Source organism: Hippichthys cyanospilos, chromosome 1, assembly GCF_059441005.1.
Source record: "Hippichthys cyanospilos isolate Australia breed blue-spotted pipefish chromosome 1, RoL_Hcya_1.0, whole genome shotgun sequence".
Taxonomy (NCBI): Eukaryota; Metazoa; Chordata; class Actinopteri; order Syngnathiformes; family Syngnathidae; genus Hippichthys; species Hippichthys cyanospilos.
Genome location: NC_142369.1, coordinates 2,360,787 through 2,386,712, shown reverse-complemented (window position 1 = coordinate 2,386,712; position 25,926 = coordinate 2,360,787). Strand labels below are relative to the sequence as shown.

Below are 25,926 nucleotides of genomic sequence, written 5' to 3'. Positions count from 1 at the left end.
TGGCAAAGTCATCCGTTCTTTTTGCGACGCTCCATTTAAGTTGTATTCCTTGTATCGAGTGAAAGTTAGTATGTGCGTGCGTGCGTGTTATAGGAGTCGGTGCAGGTCACAAGTTCAGCGCCCCGTGTGAAGTTATGGGAGACTTGCAGCGCTCCTTGTGTGTGTGTTGTGGAAAGTGGGGGTGTGACAATGTGTAAAGGTGCGTTTCGGGTTACAGCTGGCGGCGGGGCGGACGGAGGAGGAGGGGGGGAAGTTTGCTTGGACCGGGTGAGAGTTTTGGGGTTGGCGAGAGGCGAGGAGGTGAGTTGAGTGTTAGCGGGGCAGGAGCCGCAGAGTCGAGTTTCGGGTCAAAAGGTGTCGGGAGGAAGCCGAGGGGAAGCTCGTGGCTAAGAGAGCGAGAAAGAGGAGAAAGTGGAGCTCGTCGGGGGTTTGGCCGGTCACCTTGGATTCGCGCCGCCGTTTGCGCCTATTCTCACTTTTGGGACGGGGTCGGTAGTCGTGAACCCGACTTATTCCGCTCAACGGCTGTTTTTCTTTTTTAATAACCTCGTGCGATGTTAACATCACGCTTCACATTTTATCCGCCCTTTGTGTAAATAAGTAGGTCAAACTAGACGGCCTATGTTCTCAAACGGGGGAACCTGCACCCCTGGAGGCCATGAAGGCGTTTGTACCAGGGTGTCTGCGGGTATCAGAAAGTCAAATCCAATGCTTTGGAAATTCTTTTCAAATTAAGAGAAAATTAAGTGGAACATCAAGCGCCTTAATACAAAATTGCATAATAGTGATTCCTCAGCCAAAAGTCTTGATTCATTATTGCCGTATATTCATTAGTTTGGTTAGGGGTACCTTGATGAGGAACATACCATCACATAGGGTATATCATTGAGAAAAGTTTTAGAACCGCTGCCATAGACCGGTTTTAACTCTTTACAGGGCACACCAGTCGAAAGAGGCAAAACGTCCGAAAGCCTTTGTAACAGACGTTGCTTAAATTCTAACATACCGCTAAATTTCTCTAAAATCCTGAAAATTCTTGCCTGTTTAGGACTTAAAAATAGAAAAACGTGTGCCCAAAAAAAGGCCGTTTTTGCCTGTTTGGACTATCGGCTGAAAGGGTCCACTCTGCCCGGGAAAAGGTTAATGATGTACCCGCTGCGTAACATTTTTTCAATCCAGTAGCCCCGAGCTAGAGCAATGAATTTTTAGGTATAAAATAAAGCCTTAAATTAGCAATTAGCTACGTCTTCAAATAACTTCTCTTCCTCATTCCTCACTCGCTTGATGGAATACGATCAGAATTGTAACTTAAAGCCACAACACGGGGACCCACAACTTCCTGCCATTCAATGCAAAAACACCCGTTAAACAATGCTAACGTTAGCAATGCGAGCAAATGTTTTTTGTATACAGTGACAGCAGGCTTACATCGCTGAGGACAAGTTATAATGCAAGAAAGATGTGGGAGAAAACGACCCAAAAAATGGTCAAAATAATGCATGCTAAATTAGCTTAGCAATTAGCATGACTTTTGTCCATTTTTCCTCCCCTTTGCTTGTTGAATACGATCAGAATTGTAACTCACAGCCTCAACGCTGGCACGCGCAATTTCCCGCCATTCAATGCAAAAACGCTAATGTTAGCAACGCTAGCGCCGAGAACGCTTTCAGATGTTTTTTTGTATACAGTGACAGCGGGCTTATACCGCTGAGGACAAGTTATGCTGCGGTTTGATTTGGTGATACTCAGCCCTTGCATTGTGGTCAAATCATTGCCACAAAAATGTTTTATATAACTTTATGGGCCCATTTCTTATATTTAGAGCACAATGTCGCATCTTATGTTACCTACTGTTTGTGTGTGTGTGTGCGTGCGTGCGTGCGCTGCTACAAGGTCTGTTCTTTTTATTTATTGCTCTCCGGGCTCCAAGTGAAAAGCAAATCTTCAACTTCAGCCCCAGCCTGACCCGAGCCCACGTGTACGTGCGCGCGCTAGCGCTAGCGTGTGCACATCGCGCCAACAGTGTCATCATTACCTCTACTCGACCTGCGCGCGCGCGCGCGAGAAGCGGAATCGTTTTCACCTATTAACCTTGTCAACCCTCAACTCCCCACAGGACTCCCTTTCACAACTATGTGTTGGCATGTGTGATTTTACGTAACATCGGCGTTGTCGTTAACGCTCACCTAATCCCGACCTCGCCGCATAAAAAAAGGAAAGCGCGTAAAACGCGCGCTTCAAAGCAGCTGCGGTCCGCTTGCGCCGGCCAGCGCGCGCAAAAACAAAACAAAAAAAAAGGCGACATTATACATCGCGACGTAGAAGAAAGTGAAGAAGATAAAACTGTCAGAACGTATTAAGCCCGCACAAAATTACACCGTTTATTCATAACGCTGTACATCCACAATCACGCCGCGTATCAATAAAATAGCCGCGAAACGATCAATCCTGCCAAATTCTCGGAATATTGGCAAGGTGAGGCGGACTTTCAAAGATCTGGCCAGGATATTTAACGAGCGCATGGGCGGACTTCAGCAGGTAAATAACAGGCGGAAGGAATCACACTATAAACATGAATGAGGAATGCGCTTTTTAACGTGTTCACCGCCAGACGTTTTCAAAGCATAATTCCTGACCTACTAAAGCACATACCAAGCATAGAAAAAGGAAAAAAATATATACATACTGAAGATAAATCGATACTTGACTCGACATTTGCCTTTTTGATGATATCCTAAAAGATTCAGTGGGGATGTAACACTAGGGAGCTGAAATTTCCAGCAGTTGATTCAAAAATGTACAATTTAAAATGCAAAGGTTCTGATATTTCCATGTGATTGCAACTGGACGTGTGAGATTTTGTGTACAAAAATAATTATTTGACATATTTTAGAATGTTATAATCAACGTTTTTGAGATGCATTTCAATAGGGTTTATGACATTGATTTTCCCGCAAATTTTGCAAAATTCTACTGAACAGCCGTCAAACTATTTCAACACTTTAAAAATTCATTTCAGACCACAACATTTTTAAATGTTTTGTGGGAGTCAATAAACGTAACCTACATCCGTATGGATAGAACTTAACAATTGTTTGAAGGATCATAAATAACTGTAATTATTGCAACTTCAAAAGCATTTACAAAATTAGGGGAAAAATCCAAAGCGTATAGTTTACAAAGTGTGTGCACGAGGGTTAAAAAAAAACATTTAAAAACCTTTTTTGAGAGTGAATGAGTTAAAGGAAAAGTCATTCCGTAAATTTTGATGAGGAGAATATGTTTTTTTGCAGCCCCACTAGTCTTATTACAACATTAAATTTGTGGAATTAAGCAACAGAATCCACCTGTTTTTAGCTATCTTAGGAGGCGGCCATTTTGCCAGTCGCTGTCGACCGAAAATGACATCACACTCGCCGTGGGGTCAGGTCATCGCGTCTAATCCGCTTTCTGAGTTTGGTCATGTGACATTCACAAGCTGAGCCATGATTGGGATTTAAGATTTTTGTTTTCAATATAATGAGTCTTATTCACATATTTTTTACATTGCTTTATCTATACCATATAAAAATCAAATGTTTAAGTGTGAGGTTCCTTCCTGTCCTATTTCCATTTTTTTTTTGCCATTTCTGTCCCTCAAAATTCCAAGCCAAGATTCAAAAACTAATCAAGAGCTGTCACTATCAAATATCGTTAGAATTGATTATTCTATCGATTAAAATTATATTCTGCATAAAGTGCATTTCTCGGGTGCTGTTTATCGGCCATTTCTCGTTTTTTTATTTGGTGGTCTAGTGATTAAAAAAAGAAAAAACACACACATCATAAAAATAGGACCTAAGAGGGATTGATGTTGTACTGAGCAACCTTGGTGAAACTGATTCAGCTGCTGATTTGGTTATTGTTTTCCAAAGTAAAAGCAGATGTTTGCAAATGTCTTTTTTTGATGAAAGACAAAAGATAATCAGTCTGGTTTTGAGAAGATCGACAAATCTACAAAAGTTGGTCAATAATGCTGAGAAGCTGAACTCGGATGATTCGGACAACGTTAAGTGAAAAAAGGCTCTAAAATATCTCCAAGAAAGTTGTCAATTACATAATTCGCTGTCGATCAATTGATTAATTTTGACGGTTTCAGCCCAATCTTTATCCTTTACTCAAAAGCCGTGCTGATCTCCAATGTGAGGTTACGCAATACCGCCATCTACAGGGATATTTCTTCGTCATAACAGTAAATTACAAACATGACTTTCACAGAAAAGATGGACGGCACGGTCCAAAATTTATGGGTTGGAATCCGACTGGGGGATCCCTGTGTGGAGTTTTCTTGTTTTCCCCGTGCCTGCTCCAGCGCCCCTATGACCCTACTGAGGATAAATGTCTAAAAAAAAAAAAATGGATGGATGAATGGAAGATGGGCGAGACTTTGTTCCACGCCAACCCGCTGAAAAACGATATAACTTTTACAGCGGTGGATGAGTTAACATCTCAAATGATTGCTTGATTTTCCACATGGTGAAAAATGATTTATTAGCATTAATAGTACATGTTTTCTCACACTTTAAATTTGGCCATACGCACACATACGCTCTCCATCAGATGGAAATAAAATCAAGTGGAAGATTGAGGACTTGCGGAGGCCAAGGGAGACACACACACACACACACACACGCATGCACAAACATGGAACTGACAAAAACACACACGCACTAGTTGACTCCTGGTGATTAACAGCTGACTTGTTGGTCCGCAAAGCCAAAAAGTCGTGCACGACTTCACCCCAACAAACCAAAAGCAGTCGAAAAATGCGGAGGACATCAAAACAACATAACCACACAAACATCTGCAAATGTGTGTCAGCGAGGCGACACACACACACACACATACGCATGCATGCATGCACACACTGCATTGGCACCGACTCGCCAAAACATCCCAAGTTACACAACGGTTCCAGGAAGACATCAAAGGTTGTGACCTCTGGAGCGCACACACAAGCTGCTTGTGCACACGTGTGCGCCATCAGATATGATCCGCGACGCTTTATCTTTGGCTTTTCACTGTCAGCCGCCGCTCCTTCGTTCGGGTCCTTTATCGCGGGGAGGATGATATCGCCGGGTCATCGGCAGGTGGGGCCGACTCGTCGTCGTGTTTACCGCGGGCGCGCACGTCCGCGTCGTCGCTTATCGCAGTTTTGTTTTGTTTTTTTCCAACGGGACATTCCAAAAGAAAATAATGAGTTTGACCGATATCCATTTTTAATACCGATATCAATACTGCTTATTAGCAGTCGAAGAGGCTGAGTCACGAGTCCAAATATTGATATTTGTATTGATATATTCATTGCGGCGATATCGTACACTCTCTTGAAGCAGTTTTACGTTTGTAAAGTATAAGTTAGAAGAACAGAAAATGGCAACTTTGAATCGACGTATGTAATTTGACGTTGAGGTCTGTTTGTTGTTCGGGGGGGTTGTTTTGGGTTTTGATGACTTAAGAAAACAAGATTGTGTTTGTGCACTCTAAATGTTCATTTTGCAATAAACTTCGGAAAGGAAAGAAATTGCAATGATTTTCATAAAATTATGAGGAAAATGCTTTATGGAATATATATGTCTTTCTTTCAAATTACACCATTGTTATTTTGGGGACATTTTGTGTATCAAAAGTATTTGTGGTATCGGTACTAAGTATCTGTGACAAAAGCTTAGTATTCATACTGGTCTGTGGCACCAAATATCAATGTTTTGGACGATCTTTGCTTTAACAAAGTTCTTAAAATGTAAAATGAAACTTTAAACTCTAAGATAAATGGTAAACTATCACATATCGTAGTTTTGAATCGAAACCAACCCCCCCCAAAAAAGCAAGCAGTAGATTTATTGTTCCCAGTATCAAAACAATCGCTTACAAAATGTAAATTAAAAAAAATTGTTTCCTTCAGTTAACATAGTTTGAAGTGCTATTATTGGCCACCAGGATTTTAATAACGAGCAATATTCGTCAAAACGCCGGATGTCCTGACCGATTATGGATCTATCCCTAGCAATGATCTTTGTCAATGTGCTTAAACAGTTTTTCTGAAACCGAAATAGAATATCCATTGCCGTGAAATAAAAAATAAAAAATGCCCATCCATTGTTGGTGTGCTTGATTTGTGCATGTGTGCTCAGGATGTGCTGTGTACAGAGGATGTGATGTGTACAGTCCCTTTTTCTGGTGTGTGTGTGTGAGCGTCAGGTGTCAAGTTTACCCGTGCATCGACCCAAGCTGGGAATGATCTGGTCTCAGCGGGGGAAGCCAAAAAGTGCTCTTCTATACACCGCGCGCGTGTGTGTGTGTGTGTGTGTGTGTACGTGTACATGTGAGCGTGCGCATCTAACCCGAGGATGACTCACAAACCATCTGGAGGCCAGATGCAAATTTCACCCCCCCCCCCCCACGCTCCCAGCCACATCCGCCAGCGCCCCCCCCCCTTCAGTTTCTGTGAGTCCCCTTAGTTAACCTGTGAACTTTGACCTGCGCTCTCAGAGTGCTGCGGGTCGGCGGCGAGCGCGCGACTTTCTGGTCAAGTTCACTTGAAGGAGGGCAAACACTGTAAACGGCTCTCAAACGGTTCAGGAGAAGCGCGTGGACGTTAACGACGGTTGGAACCTGGAGCGGACGAATGGGAGCAAGAGATGGATGCTCTTTGCAGAAAAGCGGAGACTTGCCCCGAGCGTGCGATAATTGTAACTCAATGAGATGGCTAACTTCCACGGACCTCCTCCCTCAATCGTTCATCTGATCACAAATCACCGACACCTTCAGGATCTCGCAGGGAGTCGGAAGCGAGAGAAGTCTCGCAGCGATCTCGGTTTTGAAGACAAACATTGGAGGAAGATTGATCCGTCGGCCGCATAGGCCGAGTTTTATATATTGGTACCGGCAACGACTCAAGTCAGGTAACTGTTAGCAACAAGTGTCCGTTGCAGGTAAGAGCAGCACGTGTTAGCTGAGGCTGTTACGGCATTATTTTCAATAAAAGAAGCGAGAATACTGAACCAACGTCCGAGTCCATCCTTGTTTACGCAGTGCTCTTTTTAAAGAGAGGTGAGTTGGGGTAGGGCTAAATCTTTTCCCTTTCCTAGGGGAGGGGGGGGGGCTAACTGAGAAGCAATGGATCATGTGGGTGATTGTTTTTGTTTTTGTTTATCCCGCCTTCTGTTGTTCCCACCATATACCACATGTAAAAAAAAAAATAAAAAATATTCTGAATGTACCGAATTAAACTTGAATTTTTATTTCGCACTTCAAAGAATATCATTTGTTTTTATGGACTTTATTGGGCTTATTTCTCACAGTCTTTTCATCTATTTTGTATTCATTCAATTCAAGCGCCGTGAATTTTCATGCCTGAGGTTGAATTTATGTTTCCCAAATGTTTGGAATAAACGGGTCATATTTTCTCATCCCTACTGTTGCTGCCTATTGTTCTTTGAAAAGTGTCACTTGGTCGAGTCTCTTCGAGCATTTCAGTCTGAAAAACATTCCCGCTGATACGAGATCGATATCGGTACCGGGCAATACTCGAGGCTGCAATATGGGGGGTTGTATTGAGGCACAAAGGCTACGTGAACCTGAGTACAAACGCACCGGGGACTTTAAAATTCAGGGTTTTCACCAATTCTTTGATTTTATCATATACCGATTGGGTTGAACATTTTTTCAAGCAGGGCAAAATTCTGAGGTGTCAAAATTAGCGTCACGTTTCAAAACCATGGCACGTCCCATAAAAAGTCGCCTTACTAGCGCAAATGGGAATTTTTGGTGAGAAAAACTGTACGCAGCAGAAAAGGCCACGTACGAAAGCGATAAATTGCTGTTATGGGAGCGGGGATTTATTTTGGAGATGTTTTAGAAGCATTTTAAGTGCTCATCGCAAGCACCACTTGTACAGGTAATAAAGTTATACGATGGCGTCATTTGTTTTGAAATGCCATGAAAACATCACGAGAAAATTCTATGGTCAAAATGTATTCTTTAAAAAAAAAAAAGACATAATGACAAAGGTAGAGAAGGAAGTGGTTTGACATCAATGCGCTCTCTGCCTCGAGTTGAAATGGAGCCCGAAAGTCGGCGTCAGCGCCTGGAAGCCATTGCGCGACACTCTGGGTGATGATTAGGAGATAATTGGTGGACACGTTTAACGCGGGTAATGTCTTAATTGCAGCCATAACGCTCCCCCCGCCGTGAGAACAAAGGCCATCTTTCAGTGGCGACACGCAGCCCCTCTCGTGTATGTTTGTTGTCGCGCCTCGTCTTCAGGCAGTAAATCTTACGCTGACCTCAACTGGCGCGACATCGGAACGCTTTTTTGTCACGCTGACGTCATTTACGACGAGGCCAACGCCTCGCGTTGAGCGTCACCTCCGCGCTATTTGCGAGAGATTCGATTTTATCTCGCTCCGCAGAAGAACGTGACCGGATTACCTTGTGTTGGAAAATTGCGAAACCGTGCGAAGACTGACAAAATATGGACGCTGGATTCCATTGAAGGCGTGGAACAAGTAATCGGCTAGACCCCCGAAATGGTGGACAGGTGACTTAAAATAAAATCTTTAGCTAAGTGTTTGAAAGCCAACAAAAGGTTGTACATAAAATGTACTTTTCCAGGTTATACATGGATGTCAATGCCTTGGTACACTTTCATTTTGAAGTACCATATTTAACGAACCGTAAAATAACAGAAAATCGGATTGTTAGAATATTGCGCAAAGAAAACAGTAACACGGTTGGTGTGTTTAAAAGTGGAGTGTGACCCCGATGGAGCGTAAAATAGGGGGGAAAAAAAACAGCAGCTTATAGACAGAAATTTACAATAGATCCAGACAGCGTTTTTGATTGGACACATCATCAACACTACGTTGTCCTGAAATCAAATTAAATTGCCATCTACAGTTAGAATGCTTAAAAATGGCACAATAAAGCTGACATTGTATTATGTGGCGGCCTGTTCCCAGCGATTAGCAGCAGCTCCAACGTTAGCGGCAAGCAGCACTAGATGTTAGCAGCATTAGCAGCTAGCTACACTAAATAGGCTGGCCGGAGCCATTGGAATACTTTTTAAATGCAGTTTATTAGACATGAATAAATCAAGTGACACCGATGCCATTACTACTTAACTTCCTACGTTATTAGAAGTTTTTTTAGGCTTACTCAAATAGAATGCTGTTTTGGCCAGCAAATATAGTTACTGCGGTTTTGTAATCAATTCATTTTATAAACCAAACGGGGGGATATTTGTCTTCAATCTCACCATCATTTCTCGAGAAAAATAGTCTTCTATGGTGATATTCAAATACCAAAATATTTGCCAGCAATCAATAAATCAATCAACATACTCAGTAACATTAGAATGTTGAGTGTTTTTCTCTTTTACATGCATAGCTGGAAATGTGTAAAACGGTGGTCAGTAGCTGGCCCTCGCAGCGTCGCTGCCCCACCCCCTCCACCATGACATTTCCATGAACCGCCGCTTGATGTTCCTCAGATGACGAGGAGCGGGATGAAAGAACAACTCCAAAAAGAAACAATCAAAATCTGCCGCGCAGATGTCTCGTGTGCGTGCACGGCGACTGCAGGAAAATCTGCAAACCCCCCCAGCTCTACCTCCGCACCCCCGTTTTTTTTCCAAGATGAGAATTGAGCGCGCCTTTCCCAAGAAAACGTGACATGTGCAATGCGTGGATGTCACAAGGGCGCCAAATGAAGGAACAAGCAAGTAACAGAAAAGAAAAAACGTTGACGATTGCAACACCTTTCAGATGATCCGATGAGGATTACCCCCCCCAAAAAATGCCATTAAAATAAACAGGTATGCAACTAAGGCCTGGACTCGCACCCCAAATCAGCAATCGCGGTTTGCTCGCCATCGAATCATTTTACATAATAGTTCAACGGATGAAAACATTCAATTTGAGTATAATGCACACTTTATCTTTACCATGTGTTGTCTAAAGCTCTTTACTGGGCTGTCATATTGACTTTTTGGAAACGTTATCATAGTGTACCAATAACGAAAAACCAACGCACTAAAGATGCCACGTCAACATATAGAAATATTTTTTATTTTTAAATGACACTATTTGAACCTCCAGGACCCCTCACCGGCCAGCCGCAGAATCCAGGGTGGATTTTTGCCATATTGAAATCTATCCGTGTCACACATGTTGTGCTAGCTAGCTAGCGGTCCAGAGTCCTTTTGCTAACTCTCTTCATGCTAGCATGGCTAAAGAGGTTGACAGCGAAGTATCGGCAAAGGCCTCCGGACACTGCGTCAATGGCCAATGACTGATTTTCAGTTTAATATAACGCTAAAATGTGCACAAACACTTCCTCCGTGATGCTATGATGCATTTGAGTCGAATGGGAAAATTCTGATTCCGCATTTGTTTCCAACACCCAATTCTCAAATCAATACGAGTCATCATTTTTTTAAAATTATTTGTTTGCTATTTTGGTCCATAGTAACTCAGAAAATCAGCACAAATGTTGTTTCGGAAAATATACGCAGATGTATGCGATATCTTACTACGATTCTACACAACGATTCTACAGAAAACCTGAGATTTCAACTGGAGAGGCTGAAATTCTGGGCACTTGGACAGTTTCGGGTCTCTAAAAGCTCAATCAACTATCCAAAATAATTATGATTGATTTGGGAAGCGATTAGTAGTCAATCAATGAATAGGTAATAGCTTTGTGAAAAAATTTCACAAAAGGAAAACAAATGCGTTTAGATGAACTCTTTCAGTGACTTTCAAGGCCGACAGAATAACGTGTGCTATGTCGATGTAAACTTAGGCGGTATCATATGAAAGATTCATTTTCATTCTTTACTTAGAATTACAAGTGTAAACTATGTGTATCACTACAGTGCTCAATCGGCTTAAAATGAGATAAACACTAGTCAAAGGTGTCGGCTACCCTCCATTAAAAAAACAAACAAACAAACAAAAACAACGTACTTGACGAGAATTTTATCATTTATTATTTTTATGACTATTTTAAAAGACGCGAATTCTCGTCCATGGCACTGAAAGAGTTCAAACCCAATTTGTCTACAGTACATGCGGACCTGAGCCAGAATTTACCGTCAAACGACTCACGGGATGACAGGAAGGTGAGAGAGTGAAGACTCATTCTTTTTATTCCAAAGAATAAAAAAGACATGTGTCAGAGCTTGGAACTCCGGCCAAGTGGAGCGCGTTAACAGGAATCGCTCACTTCCTGCACGTCATCACCTGTAGACGTGGGCGAAGTAAGAAATCATCTCACACACACACACACACACACACGCAGGTAGGAAACGTCCGACAAACAGGCGATATTCATCTCTAGCTTTCCTTGCCTTGTGCCTCTTGCGCACTTGTGTTTGTTTCATTGTCGCTTGGCGGAGCGTAACGCAACAAAATGAATGCGTGAAGCAAACTGGTCTTTCCTTGCCGGCATACGCCAAATTTGTTCCCATTGCCATTCATCTGTTCTCTATTTTTGTTACAGCCTTGGAATCAAGGCAAAAAAAGCACTGTATTGTCAGAACAATAAAAAGGCTCAGTTTTGTCTGTGTGTGAGCATTAGCGTGTGAGCTGCGGACAATAGCAGCTCCTTGAGAAAGTTTTTTTTTTTGCGTGTTTGCGTGTTTGACCCTTTGTCTCGTTCATTAAACAGTGACTGTCTTTCCAGCACAGGTGTGTGGGCATTTTTTTTCCCCACTTCACTCAAGCGGAAGTGTATCTGAAGGCTAATGTCGGCTAATGTATTTTCCGCACTGTAAAGCGCGGTGTAAAAATGTGTTAACTGCAGGGAACTATTTGAGTTGGGCTCTCCCCGAATACAAACACTTTTTGTTTAAAATTAAAACGTAAGTGAATTTTGAACATTTTGAAACTCTACAGAATTACTTCTTGACTTTTGTCAGAATACAACATTTTTTTCTCACAGTGTGGTCAGATTGTGAGTCCGAAACGGACAAACTGCATTCGAAGTATATCTCAAAACCCCAAAACTATTCAAACTATCGATAATAATAATAAAAAACGTTTGAATTCCGGACTTGTAGGAGCTGATGAACGAACGCACGGGGACATCAACAGTTTGACAGTGAGACAATAACCCGATGAGAAAGGAAATAGGAAACGACACAGACAACACGGACCACCTGGACAAGAAACAATTGGAAGAGGGAGCTGATTGGCCAACACAAGTAAAGCAGGTTAACGCAAACAGATGGATACAATCACACTGAGGAGGACAGACACAAAACATGAACTAAAACATAAACAAAACGCACACAAATCCAGGACAAAAAAAAAAAAAAAAAGAAAAACAACAAAATGCCTATTTTAGCAACTATTTTAGCAATGACATCAACAATCTGGTATATCACTCGGCGGGGCAAGGAATGGCCTTGTCAAGGACTTGATGTCACTTCCGTTCCGATTTTGGGCAAATACAAGACGAGGCAAAAAATGGAACACCTGACATTCCAATATTGCTCCCTGTACCAATCAAGACCTGACTTTGGGATATCCTTTGACTTTGGCAAAGGACAGGGCGGCCTTTATGAACCTCCGGACCTTTCCCTGACCCCCCTCCCACCACCGCCCCCGACAGTCCTTTAAACACATTCCGCTCTCCGCCGCCATAAAAACACTTTTCACACACCTTTTTCCCAGCCGCAGAAATTCATACGAACTTCACGAGCTCGCCCCCTCGCCAACCTTCCCGACTGGACCGTTCCTGGCACGCCCCCTTCCCATTTGGGCTCACCCTTTCACAGTCCCGCATGGTCTGTCATCCACCCGTACGTGCGCCTCGCCTCCAACGCTCCCGCCCGCCTTTTTCCTGCTCTGCGCGTACGGACTTCCAGCTGGCGCGCGCCTCTGCAGCGGCGAGCCAGCGGCCGCTCGCGATTTGTAAAGCAGAGACGGCGGCGGGCCCTGACACGGCATGATTTCATAGTCTAGTGAAAGGAAGGGGAGCGGGGAGGGGGGATACGGCAGATATATTGTCAGGACGACGCGCGGCCAAGAAAGAAAAGCTCCGGCGGTGTCACGAGTTGATTAAAAGATCAAGCCAGTCCGCCCCCTCGTGACACCAACGAGCGCTACCGGAAGCGCTTGAGGATTCGAAACTCAAGCGTTTTATTGTCATACGCGTTGTAACGCCACACAATGAAATTCTTATTCCGTTCACTTCCCCGAGCAGAATGCGTTCCATAATCGAGCAAATAATAAGGTAGGCAATAACAGCAAAACAAAGATAGAGCAATAAGGGTAGTAACAGAGAACCACTAATAATTCTGAGTATATTACGGAGTAGTTTGAGTGGGAAAAATTGCATGCGTATGAGGAAGCCGTCAGCCGTTCGCAGACAAAAGACGGCTCCGGCTTTTTGGTGGTCGGTACGCTCGCGGAAGAGCAGAAAGGAAAAATCTCAGGCTACCGAGCGTGAAGCGGCCGCAGATATTTGTCTGGCCGCGCGATGAGGCGACGACAGCGCTGGAACAGAAAATCAGACTTTTATTGACGGTCGACAACCTTACGAGGGCGAATAAAAGGTTAACGTCTTTATGCGCGCCGGGCAATAAAAGCGAACGGCGCGCCGACTTTCTTTCGTCTCCGCGTCGGCTAAGGTCACCATTATCCACTCCGTCGATAAAACGCAATCATACAGTAGATAGTACGCAGTAAATTTAGAAGAGTACGTTTTACAATTTCAAAGTAAAATATTCTATCTCACGGACGGTATCCAAGTGCATATTTTCCTCTATTTAATCGAGTCCTGATTTCAGCCAGACTTGACGCTGGCTCGGCCGTTGAACTGGCAATTTTTTTATGTTTTTGGGGCAAATGTGTTTTGATTCTTGAAAATTCACAAAGGAATATTTGAAAATGACAGTATGCAAATCCAAATCGATCCTGATTGTTACTAGTTTGGGCCGCGCTGGGAAAAAGAAGACAGAAATGTTGATCATTGTTTTCCAAACTAAAAGCAGATGTTTGCAAATGTCTGATTTGGATTCGGCACAAAGCTAATCAGTCTGCTTTCATGGAGGACAGCGCAACCTGACCATATTTACTGTCGAGTGGCTGAAATTGAGAAGATTTGGACGATTTAAGTGAAACAAGGTCTCTAAACCAAGGGTCAGCAACCAAGGCAGGGGTCAGCAGCACGGTGCCCCCGCGGACCACATGCCTGCGGGCACGTTCTAAAAATAGCTTGCCGGTGATGGGATTTTCTGGGAAATGTATCGTAGAAGCGATCGTTTGAAAACCTCAAGATTTTTTTGGAAGAATAATGTGTAGCATATTGGTATTTCTGTTTCCTAATCAAGTCATCACATGAATGAGCATCAATTGCAGGTAATTGGAGCAAATGCGTTCTTTCGGAAGCGCGTATCCCATTTTGCCGCAGTAATGGATGAAAATTCTTAAGTGTAGCTTTAAGTAAACGAAGACGGAACAGATGTCGTAATGTTGAACACACCCGTCGCTAATGCGGTTCGAACGACATGGGCTAGCACGACCGATTCTGATTCTGGAAGCTAACTGGAGGAAAGCATGTAACATCCAAATAAATACATGTGTTGGGATTAGGAGAGGCCGCCCGATTTTCAGTACGACGCAGAAATCATTTTGAAAAGCGTTGCGGAGAAACTGAGCCTCGAATCTGGTCATAAAAAGCCGTAAACCCCATGTCATTATTTTTTAACACCCTCCTCACATTTGCCATTTACTGATTGGCTGACAAGGTTCAGTTGAAAATATCAACCAATTTCTTTCCCCCAGAAAATTAATTAAAGAGCGCGTATTAGCTGCAAAATAGATCATGTATGAAAGCAATTATTTTTTAATTATTGTTTTTGAGGGGGATATTTTAGAAGCCTGACTTTTGTTTTTTAGAAATGGATGTCGTTGCAACTGGAAGCGGTGCAGACAAGAGGAATGAAATAAATAAATAGAGACGGGGACTGAACTAATGCAGCTTAATGACAGGAATATTAAACCGCCGGCGGGTATGATAACATGAGACGGACGAGGTGATAAAAGAGTAGCGGGCCGGCAGCGGTGCCGTGTGGGAACGGCGCCGTAAAAACAGGCCTTGGACATGCTACTGACAGCAAATGCTGCTTTTAAAGCCTACCTTACAGGTGTGTGTGTGTGTGTGTGTGTGTGTAAGGAAACTTGGAAATGAGATTAAGAGGAGAAAGTGTTGCCGCGTGAGTGTGTACATACATGTGTGTGGCTGTAAAAGCCTATACAAGGTGCCAACGGCTCTGACCCTTCACCTCTTTTGAATGTTGCTATATGTTGGAATGTGTATTAGTAGGATTTGGTGTTCCGGTGCCCCAGAGGGTGTGTGTGCGTGTGTGTGCGCGCATGTGACCTCAGACATGTGTTGGTGTTAACTGGCACCACCGAGCCTGGAGGGGATCATTAGTGGGCTCTACGCGCCGCCTTTACAGTACGTGGCGGGAGGCGTTTTTGCACAGCGAAACGTTGTGTGTGCGCGGCATCCAAACGTCCCGACCGCGACGACGCCAGCGCCGAGGCCTAAGCGCCGCCCCCCCGCGAGGACCCCATTAAAAGTCCGAGGACGGTAAAGACGCGTCGGCGTTGATGTTCGTTCGGAAGAGGCGCCGCGCGCGGGGGAACTTGTTGGAAGTAAAGAAGCCGAAGAGGATGGTGACGAGGGACACCCCGAGAGGAGGGAGGTGGGGTGCGAACCCCCCCCCAACTTCTTGGGGAAGTTTTAAGTGGTCCCTTTTGTCTGGCGTCATGGTTCCCTTCCCTCCTTTTCTGCCCGTCCTTTCTTCGGGCCTTTTAACAGTAACCAGAGAGGCCAAGAACAACGCTGGGACGCGGCGGGAGACGGGGCGGGTGAGCGGGGGACACCGAGGGGGGAGACAGGGGAGACAGCGAGGCGCTTAAAGGGGCTCGGAGATAAGAACTGTCTCCGCGCTGTAAGGGAATCCTGTCTTCCTTTTCCTCTTCTGTTTTCAGATAAGAGAAAGAGCAGGTTTATCTGTAGGTGGAGGATAGTGTGTGTGCGTGCGTGCGTGTGTGTGTGCGCACCAGACAGCTTTCTCAGAGCCTTGATGCCGATCATCTGTTTTCCACCATTCACCCATTCACAAGTGTATGTGCGCGTGCGTGGACCACGGCGATCGGGGTGGAGGCTGGCGCGGCTGATGCAACTCGCTGTGGAAACTAAGCAAGATTTTTCCCCCCGACACCTTCCTCAGCATCGCAGGTTGCACGTTCATGTCGCAGCCAGTCTTGACTTTTCAGTCTTTCCCCATGTTAGGGGGATTGTACTTTCATTGACATGGTGTGACAATATGCCACAGGTGGAAATAGATGAATTGAGATGCGATGTTTTAAAAGCCAGGAAGCATGTATTTCATAGGGTCTGTTAAAAATCGGATTTAGGTTGAAGTAACTGCTAAGAGTGTCCATCATCTGTAATCAGCACTTTTTTTTTTCAAAACATTCATGGAGGATAAACAGGTGATCTAGGACCCGAGCATCACAAAGGAGAATGTGACACGTTTGCATGTCCAAATGAATAAATATGCAGAATTTTGACGATGGCGCCACTTCTGGGAGATGATTGAACGAAACGTAAGCAATCAAAATCAAGACACAAAGCTCTAAAAATTTGAAAGGTGAGTTTTTTTTTTTTTTTTTAACAAAAACCCATTGATCCTCACGCTTGTCAACTTGCTTTCGATATCATTTTAAGGGTTCCAAGTGATAACATCCGATATTATTTTGAAATCATTTTTTAGAGGATTATTTTTCAAAGTCTAGTGTGCCTCACAGTGAATATTAATGGGAATGCGATGCAGTTTGACAATATAGGAACTAGTGACACGATATCACTCGTGCTTGCAGAATTGACTCAACAAGCCGCCTCTTTGTCAATAATGAGAAGGTAATCACAATTTTTTTTATTTATTTTCACCTTCCTTGTCTTAAAGATAGCTTACCAGTGATTAATTAAAAAATAAGACAAACGTTAATATATTTATTTATTCATTCATTCGTGCTAAACACGGTGTATTTTCTTCACGTACCAAATAGGCAATATTTTTTAAAAGATAAAATCAATTGTGTTAATTGGGGAAAAAAATAGAGCGCAATTTTAACAGTGCGACACCGTGGACAGTTGAATTAAAAAGCAGGGTATATTTACGCATTCCGCGCGTTTTCGAAACGCGTATTGAGGGTGTAGTTACTCTATTGTGTGGTACGACTATACATATGACAATAAATCTCTTGAATCTTGAAATCTGACGCCGAGGCTTTGGCTTTGGCCCCGAAGTGAAATTGTCTTATAATGATGGCTTTTCTTGAAAGGGACACACCAAAAGTTGCTTTTAATGATCGGCCGGGCAGTGGAAAAGGATCATTTCCACCAGTCGCTAAGAATACGACGGCAGTTTCAAAAACGGCGAGCCGGGACACGCATCGGTGCAAGCGCGGCGCAGAAGAGGCGCTACGCTTCATTTGACGGCTCGCGGCCTCCCAATCAGCCGCGCGACGCCTCTCATTAGCCCGTCTGCAACCCTCGGCCATTTCCTCCGCCGGGCCCAGTGAAAACAAGGCCGGCGGCCGCTGGCGGCTGCGTGTTTCGCACCCTGTCAGTCGCGCCCCTTCTGATCGATGGCTCGCTGTCTCGTGCAAACATTCCCTGTTAGTTTTGAGGTGCGCGCCGCACCTGCTCTGCACGCTGATTAAACGCCGGCGTTTACGGGCGGGGGCAAGAACAACAGGAGCGAAGACTCGCCGCCACTTAATGATTTCACCATGTCCACTTTGGAAACGCTCGGAAGGCGTGCGGGCCCGGACCTGGCCAAGATGGCGCCCTAAACCGGACTTTATACGCCTTGGGGGTGACTCTTTTCCTCCAAAATTGCAGTTTTAACACTACATTTAATTCATATAATAAAAAAATCCTTCCTTGTCATTGTACAGCAGGTATAAATTAGAAGCACTGCTCTGATTGGCGCATCTTAAATACAAATAAAAAAGGGAACAATAATGTTAGTCGTTTGAATTTACACGTTTTTCTTCACAAATAAGATCCTGGGGATTTTTCGCCAGCCTGGCCTTATTATCACCCAACTTCAAAAGGGTCATTACATCGTCAAATATATTTATTTACTTTCAACCCCTCAAAATGTTCACCAGCATCAGCCCTATCCATACATAATTTTTTTTTTTTTTTTTATAATTATGTTATAATTAGAGTATTATGACTTTTGCATCACGGGAGTCCAGGCTAAGCCAATCATGAAAGTCATTGAAAGGTTTGCAAATTTGAAGTTGGCCGCTAGCGCCGCCCGGTGGTTTTACACAAACATTTCTATTGCGCTCGGTTCGTGAGTTACCATTGAAGGCATTCATGCAAAAATCGAGTGAAATGCTGGAGAAACATGGGCTTTTCGATATGTCCAAAAGTGACAATACTGTATGTCCAATTTTGAATGGTAGTAAATGAGCGGGAAGTGGTCATTTTGACACATACAGGGTGTACCTCTCCACCTCCCGTTTGCAAGCATTTAGAAGGGACGGCAGCGCGGCATATTGAAAGTCGTCATGTTTTGACTAGCTATGCTAGTGTTTTTTGGTACGCTTTTCCTTTGATATTTGAACGTCAAAATAGTTTCCCCAGGGGTAATAGATGATTTTCGGCACCACCTCCAGACCGCCGCGGCCTCAACATCTGCCTAATGGGCGAACTGACCCCGAAGACACGAAACCCGACCCCCCGCTATCGTCCACTCAGTCCCCGCGTCCTTTCTCCTGGTTTCCATTGACGGCACTCAATGCTATCAGCGGCGCGTAATGCCCGTCATTACATCCCGACTCTTTGTGCGGCTTATCGGGCCGGATCGGAGCCGACGCTTTGCTTGAGTTTCCATTAAGTGGAACGGAACCCGCCAGGATGAGAAGACAAACCCGTCGGTCGTCAACTTACAGCCGCAAGCCGACATGTTGCGTCATGTCCCGGGGGGAAGACAGATGGCGCTCATGAAACCATCAAAGCTCCAGTTTGAACGGAACTGAGCGTTGTTGTTTACGAGATGTCGCCTGGAATATTTCGTGCTTTGGCTGATTTATAAAGATGCCCCACAGACCGAGTTGCCCATAATTACGGCGAGCGAGCGGAGGTTTTGGTGGCTTCCTCAAAGACGACCCATTTGGGGGGGGGGGGGGGGGGGGGGGGGGGGGGGGGGTCGACCATGTGAGGGCTTGAAAAGGATTTTTTTCCTCCCCCCATGACAGATCCTTTTCCAAACCATTTGTTGATGTTCCCCCCATGAATTCATCTTCCCAGTTGCCTTGGTAACACAAGGCAGCAGCACATCTTTGAAACGCGTGCCATCCAATATTAAGCCCGCTTTTACAGGTCGTCACCGCCCGATTGATACCGCCGGCCGGCGCGGCCTTAGGCGCGTCGCCCCGGCGACGGCCGTCAACAAACGGGCCGCCGATTGGAGAAGTTGTCAAAACAAAGGCGCCGCTCGGACATGTCGCAGCTCCCCAAAACGTCTGCGTGCTGGCGTGGAGTATTGAGATTATTGAGAGTCATCTCCGGGGCCTTGGCTCCCAAAACGCCTGATGAGTTTTGAATGGCCTCTTGTTGGAGGATAAATCTGCGGTCGCGGCGAACCCGGAGTCGGCGAGGACGAGGAGGAAGGAGGAGGATGAGGACGAGGAGGTTGCTGGTGGCGGCCCTACCGGGAAACAATAACCCGTCTTCGCTCAAAAGTCAAATAAAAATCCCCGTGTCGCGATTTGGGCATCGGGAGTGACGAATGATTCCCAACGCGGTAACTGCGCCGTTCATCATTCCCGACGCCCTAATCGCTGGTATGACTCGCTCGGCTTACAGTGCTCATCGTTTCTCCCTTCACCTAGGCAGGGAAGGCTAAAAAAAACAAACAAAAAACAAAACAGGAAGGATAGACACGTTTACTGGACAGTAGCTAATAGCTTTTTGGGCCAGAAGCGCAACGAGATAAACGAGAGAATGCGCTGCCTGTCAAGCTACTGCATCATAGTAAAACAGCCAAATTATCACGGCAAGAAATGTATGCCACTAACATCCTTGGAAAGCTTTTATTTTGGAATTCCCCTCGGAAGCACGGTCGTGATAACGGCCTACTGGATGATCTCGTGCGCTAACAAACTGAGCAGCTCCCGATGTCAACAACGGGAATCATGTTCACAATACATTATTTTCAAATTATGTTCAATTATCAAGTTGGTACCCCCCAAAAAAAAAAAAAAAAAAATATATATATAAATATATATATATATATATATATATATATATATATATATATATATATATATATATATATATATATATATATATATAAACAGCAGGAAAATCAAGCGACAAACTCAAGACGTTTTTCAAATATGTTCCCTTTGTCTCGATGTATATTATATTTTTCGGCTGAGTTTTTTTTTTTTTAATTTTCCGTGGACATGAGCTCAACCAACAGCAGCTTCCTCGATGAATGCACTCCTCAGATACACGTATATCCCAAATAGTTAGGTTAGTCGTTTGGTGACCCAACTTTTGACGTAATTATCTTTAAACTGTGTGTTGCTCATTTTATTTGTATGATTTTTCAAGCGAGACTGTAGTACTCCAGTACGAACTCAACATTTTCTTTCCTTTCCATCCAAGAACACAGCCTCTTATTTATTTATTTTTAATGACGCAACCTGCATGTTCCGTGCCTTCAACCAAGAGCGTTGAGCAAAAAGATTTATTTATGACCTCATCTGGTCTTGGACCGGACCTTGTGGCCACAAACTTGACTCGGACCTTTGAGACTTGGACTTGACTCGGACTCGGACCTTTGCGATTCGGTCTTGATTTGGACTCTGTTCTTTGCGGTTTCGACTTGACTTGAACTCAGACCTTTGCACCTCGGACTTGACTCGGACTCGGACCTTTGCAACTTGGAATTGACTCGGATCTTTGCAACTTGGACTCGGACCTTTGCGACTTGACTTTTTGCCGGATCTTTGCAGCTTGAACAAGACTTTCACTGGAAAAAGGTGGACTTGATTACAGCTCTGTTTTCAAGAACTACTACTGCGGACAGCGTACAGGAGCTATATTTAGCCTAAAAATAGAACAGCAAAACAAAGTGGGGACCTCCCGATTCTCCCAAAACAGCCTCAGACTTTGCGCTGATTCATTTCTTGTGGACAAGCAGGGCTCAGGTCCCAGTCGACCATTTGACACATGTCAAATACGGACCATGTAATTACACCTCCATTCTATCTACGCTTCTATTTATATGCGGCGGCGACCGTAGGGATGGCGACCCCCGCGCCGTTTCCGTGGGCAGGGGAGCCTTTGTGACAGTTGGACGTTACCCAAGTAAAACATTGGGTGATAGTAGCGCACGAGCGCGCGAGGAAGGGGCGCGTGTGTGTGTGTGTGTTGGGGGGGCTGGCACATGTCCCTTTTGCCTTGATTTGAAAAGTGCCCTTCTGCCGCCCCCTCAAACTTTGTGCATGTGCTTTTTTGACAGTTGACCCTGTCTATTTTCTTCAGTTCCAGTCTCTACTGCTGCCTCAGGATCTTAAAACCTTTGGATCCAAAACAACGCAAATCGATTCTAAAAACCTGCTTGAGTCAATTTGACCCAATTTTCTGTTCAAAATTAACCCCAAAAATGTGTTGGCCCAGATTATAAAATCAAAACAATCCAGTAATCTGCAACAAAGCAGTGTTTCTCAATTCTTTTTTTATAAGTATACCTCAAATTTGAGCCTTTTAAATTAGAAAAACAAAACTCGATTTTACAGTAATCAACTTTCAACAACAATTAACTTTTTAAAGGGTTTAAACAGGTTAGAGGTCAATCTGCCCCCCAAAAAACCTTTAAAATGCAACAAAGTGGCTGAAGTTAAAAAATAAAATGTCAATGCTTATTTAAAGTATAAACGATAACATTGAACCGTTTGATGCTGGAAAATATTAACCCCGTAAATAATAATAAATGTAAATTGACACACAGGAACAGCAATATTTAAACTAAATAGAACAAATTTAAGTTTTAACGTGCTGACTTTTATCTAAATCACATGACCCATTAATGTGATTCAAAAAAAATGTTGACAGCAAATTGAACTCCCACAGACTTTGCCAATGAGAGCGCCACTGCACCACCTTGTGTTGTGGGTCTGCAATTACACTTCACACGGCAAAAGCAAGGCCTCTTCCTGATGCTCATACACGCACCCCCCGGAAAAACAAAAACCTTACATCAATTAAACACTCACGCAGCTATTCAATAGGAAGCTAGAAATTTCTATTAAATGAATGAAAAATGAGCATTTGGTGCACAATGACAATCACGAAACTGCTCATGTGCCTCTTTGAGCACCTGCTCCTGATGCAGGACAAGACAACACACTACACGGCAGCTGACGGCAAACGTGTGTGTGTGTGTGTGTGTGTGTGTGTGTGTGTGTAAAACATCTCAATCAAATGAATGGAAAGTAAAGTGCTGACCTGACACAAGGTGGAAGCGTAGCGTCGCTTGGTAGCTCCTCACCACGTGGGAAGCAGTCAAAGACACACGTGGATCCTGGTGGGAGACGAAAAGGTAAACATTTCTGCCAAAGTCTCGGTTTGCGCGCGTCTGTTTGATGTTGATTTTCGGAGGAAATGAAAGAGAGGACCAAGCGGGAGGAGACGGAGCAAAAGGACATGTTTGAGATTGTGGGAAAGGTCACATGACATCAGCGAGATACCGAAAGAGGCGGTTTTATGTGTGGAGAAAAAATATGACCGGGGGAACTGGCTTTGATTTTGCCGTGTGACGTGTAATTGCACATCTATGGCACCAGGTGGTGCAGTGCAGTTCTCGTTGTCAAAGTCTGTGCGGGAGTAATACACTTTTTAAATTGCTGTCAACAACATGAATAAATAAATGTGGGTTTTTTCCCCACATCATACTTAAGTTGGTCAAAATTGTTTCTAATTTGAGAGGATTGACATTTTTTTTTTTATTTCAGGCATTTTGAGGCAGTTTATTTTTTTCTGTAGCAAACTAACTCATAAAAACTAAGCATTTAGTCAAAATTCATTGATATTTTTTGTTTGAAGGGATAACATTTTGATAGATAGATAGATAGATAGATAGATAGATAGATAGATAGATAGATAGATAGATAATCTAATCCATCCATCTATATATATATATATATATATATATATATATATATATATATATAATTTTGTTATATACCTGTGTACGACGACAATAAATACGATCTATTCTAATAAATACATCTATAATAGATATGAGGTTATAAAGACAAAACAAATAAACTAAGAAGAAAGAAATTCTGCGTTTGGAATTTTCGAATGCATTTGAATGCACCTCGTGTCTCGTTTGTCAACACTTTTGTTAGCAGCGACTTGTAGTTTAAAAAAAACAAAACAAAAAAAACAAACAGTACTTTGTGCTGAAGGAGTCGTAGGACTATCACAACTGTAAGAAAAATGTTTTCCGTGGGCTCACGTGCAGCTCCGGTACTCTAGAGGCAAAACCGAGAAGCGAGTGTACGCCACGCGGCCGCGCAGCACTAAAAAGAGGTCAGAGAATCATCTTGAGCCTCCCTTTATGAAACCTTTGAACGGCGCTATTGAACGCCTCCCCCCGCCCCTCCCCGAGGCTCAAACCAATCATTAGCATTCCGCGTAAGACTCCGAGAAGCCCGTTCGGGAGGAAATGAGAATTTCGGTCTTTCATATTTGACATTTTCCAAGCTGCCGTCGAAGCTGGGAGCGATGAAGCCATTGGACGGCCAACTCCTCGTCTTAATCCGGGTGGCGGTTTGGAGCGACATGTTTGCGCCCGCCACTTTCATCTCCCGCTTCTTTTCTCATTTCCTCGCGCATTCCTCGCTCCCCTCGTCCTTTGTGCGCGTCCGAGGCCGCGGGGCCGAGGCGCCGCTTCCTGCGCCGCCACCGACAACAAACGGAGCCAATCATCCGGCGTGACGCTCGCGTGCCGGAGACCGACGCGAGGACTCCGCGCCAGACGCCGGCCGTCCTTCGCGGCGGGGTCGTTGAGACGCCCGCCTGCCAACCAATTGCGCGCCTTCCTTCCGCGTGGAAGCTTGCCCTTCCAGAAATGGCGGCGAGTGTGGGAAAAGTTTGCAAACAGAAAAACAAAACGGCAATAAAAGTCAACATTGCCAAAGCCAGGAACTCACACGCTAAATGTTTTGCGGTGAGTACAGAAGAACTAGACGTCTTTTGTCATGACTGTGTGTCTGTGGTTTATGCTACGTGGTGGGGACGAAATCCTGGGTTTTACAGTCTTTGTGGGGACGTCTTGAACTTGTGGGGGCTAGTTTGGTGATCCCCACAAGTTCGGACCTCTTTTCGAGGGTCGAGACTGGATTTTAGAGGATGGGTTGAAATTGGATTTCGATTGAGGTTGGGGTAAGGGTCAAGGTTAGGTAATGCGTTCCATGGTTCGGGTTAGGGGCTAGGAAATGCATTATGTCAACGGGTGTCCCCTTTTCATGTGCGTGTGTGTGCTCTTGGTTTTTGCCACAAGGTGGGGACCAAATCTTGGGTTTCATTGTCTTTGTGGGGACCTTAGACATTTGGGAGCCATTTTGGTGGACCCCACAAGTTCAGACCTTTTTTTTTTTTTTTGAGGGTCAAGACTTGCTTTTAGAGGATAGGTTTGGACGTTGGTTGAGGATGGGCTATGGCAGCGCTTTTCATATATTGGGGAGGGGGCGCGGATGACGCCAGGGAAAAGACTTTGTTTTGGTCATGTGAAGTTTAATTTCAATTAAAAAAAAAATTAGTTTCAGGTACGTTGATGCACTTGGGTATTTTTTTCAGTTTTAGACTAAGCTGTAACCTGTAAAAACGCTGTAAAAAATAATTAACAGTTGTTGAAAGTTGGTTTGTACATCTTTTTTTTCTTTTGTTAATGTTAAAAAGGATACAGGTGTAGGTATACAATTTTAGAGATAATCTTATTTATAGTCAGCACGTCGAGTGTGGGGGGGCGGGGGGTGCGAACCGCTTTCTATTTTCTGAGGGGGGCTTGGCAAGCTAATTGAGAAGCACTGAGCTAAAGGTTAGGCTTGGGCAATATGTTGTGATGGTTAAGTTAGGGCTGAAGCTAAGGAAACGCATTGTCACTGAGATGTCCCCACTACGATAGAAAGCCCCCTCCCTGTGTGTGTGTGTATGCGCGGACACAAAACACCAGCAGCGTGCGACCATGAATGATGACCACGTTAATCACAAACATCTTTCCACATGTGCGCGGAAGACACAACAGGCAGCGCCTCGGCGAGCGAAGCGTCCGCACGAGAGGGAGCAGACGTGACATGATGTCATCACGTTTGGAGTTGATTCGCTCGCGCTACCTTGACATTAGGCTACTAAATTATGGAACTGTGGAGCTGTCAATGTGGGGTAAACATTTTTAATGGCAAACACGTTAGGCCGTACTTGCAAATAGGTATGGACGTACTTGAAGGATAAATGCTGAAAAGATTTTCCCTTTTTTTCCCACGATTCTTAAGTCGATTAATACATATAGATCAGTGCTTCTCAATTTTATTTTGCAAAGCCCTCAAAGAGAAAACCTTTCACGCGCCCCTATTGAAAAGAAAAGAGCAATATAAAGCAACGTTTAACAACCGTTAACTACTGTTTTTTTAAAAGCGTTTATTCAGGTTACAGGTTAGTCTAAAACTGAAAAAAAAGACCAAGTGCCTGAAATGAAAAAAACAAAACAAAGCATTTTCCCTGGGGGCAAGGGCGTCAAACCACAATACTAAATAATAATATTCA

General features: G+C 44.0%; 1 protein-coding gene across 2 annotated transcripts in view; it reads right to left on the bottom strand.

Moving 5' to 3' along the window:
- Positions 1-25,926, bottom strand: part of tkfc (triokinase/FMN cyclase) — a 104,473-nt gene that overhangs the window by 74,250 nt on the left and 4,297 nt on the right. For both annotated transcript variants that reach the window (XR_015865603.1, XM_088414761.1), the window contains exon 3: positions 22,603-22,678. The gene's annotated coding sequence lies outside the window, so the exon portion shown is untranslated. The remainder of the gene's footprint in view (positions 1-22,602; positions 22,679-25,926) is intronic.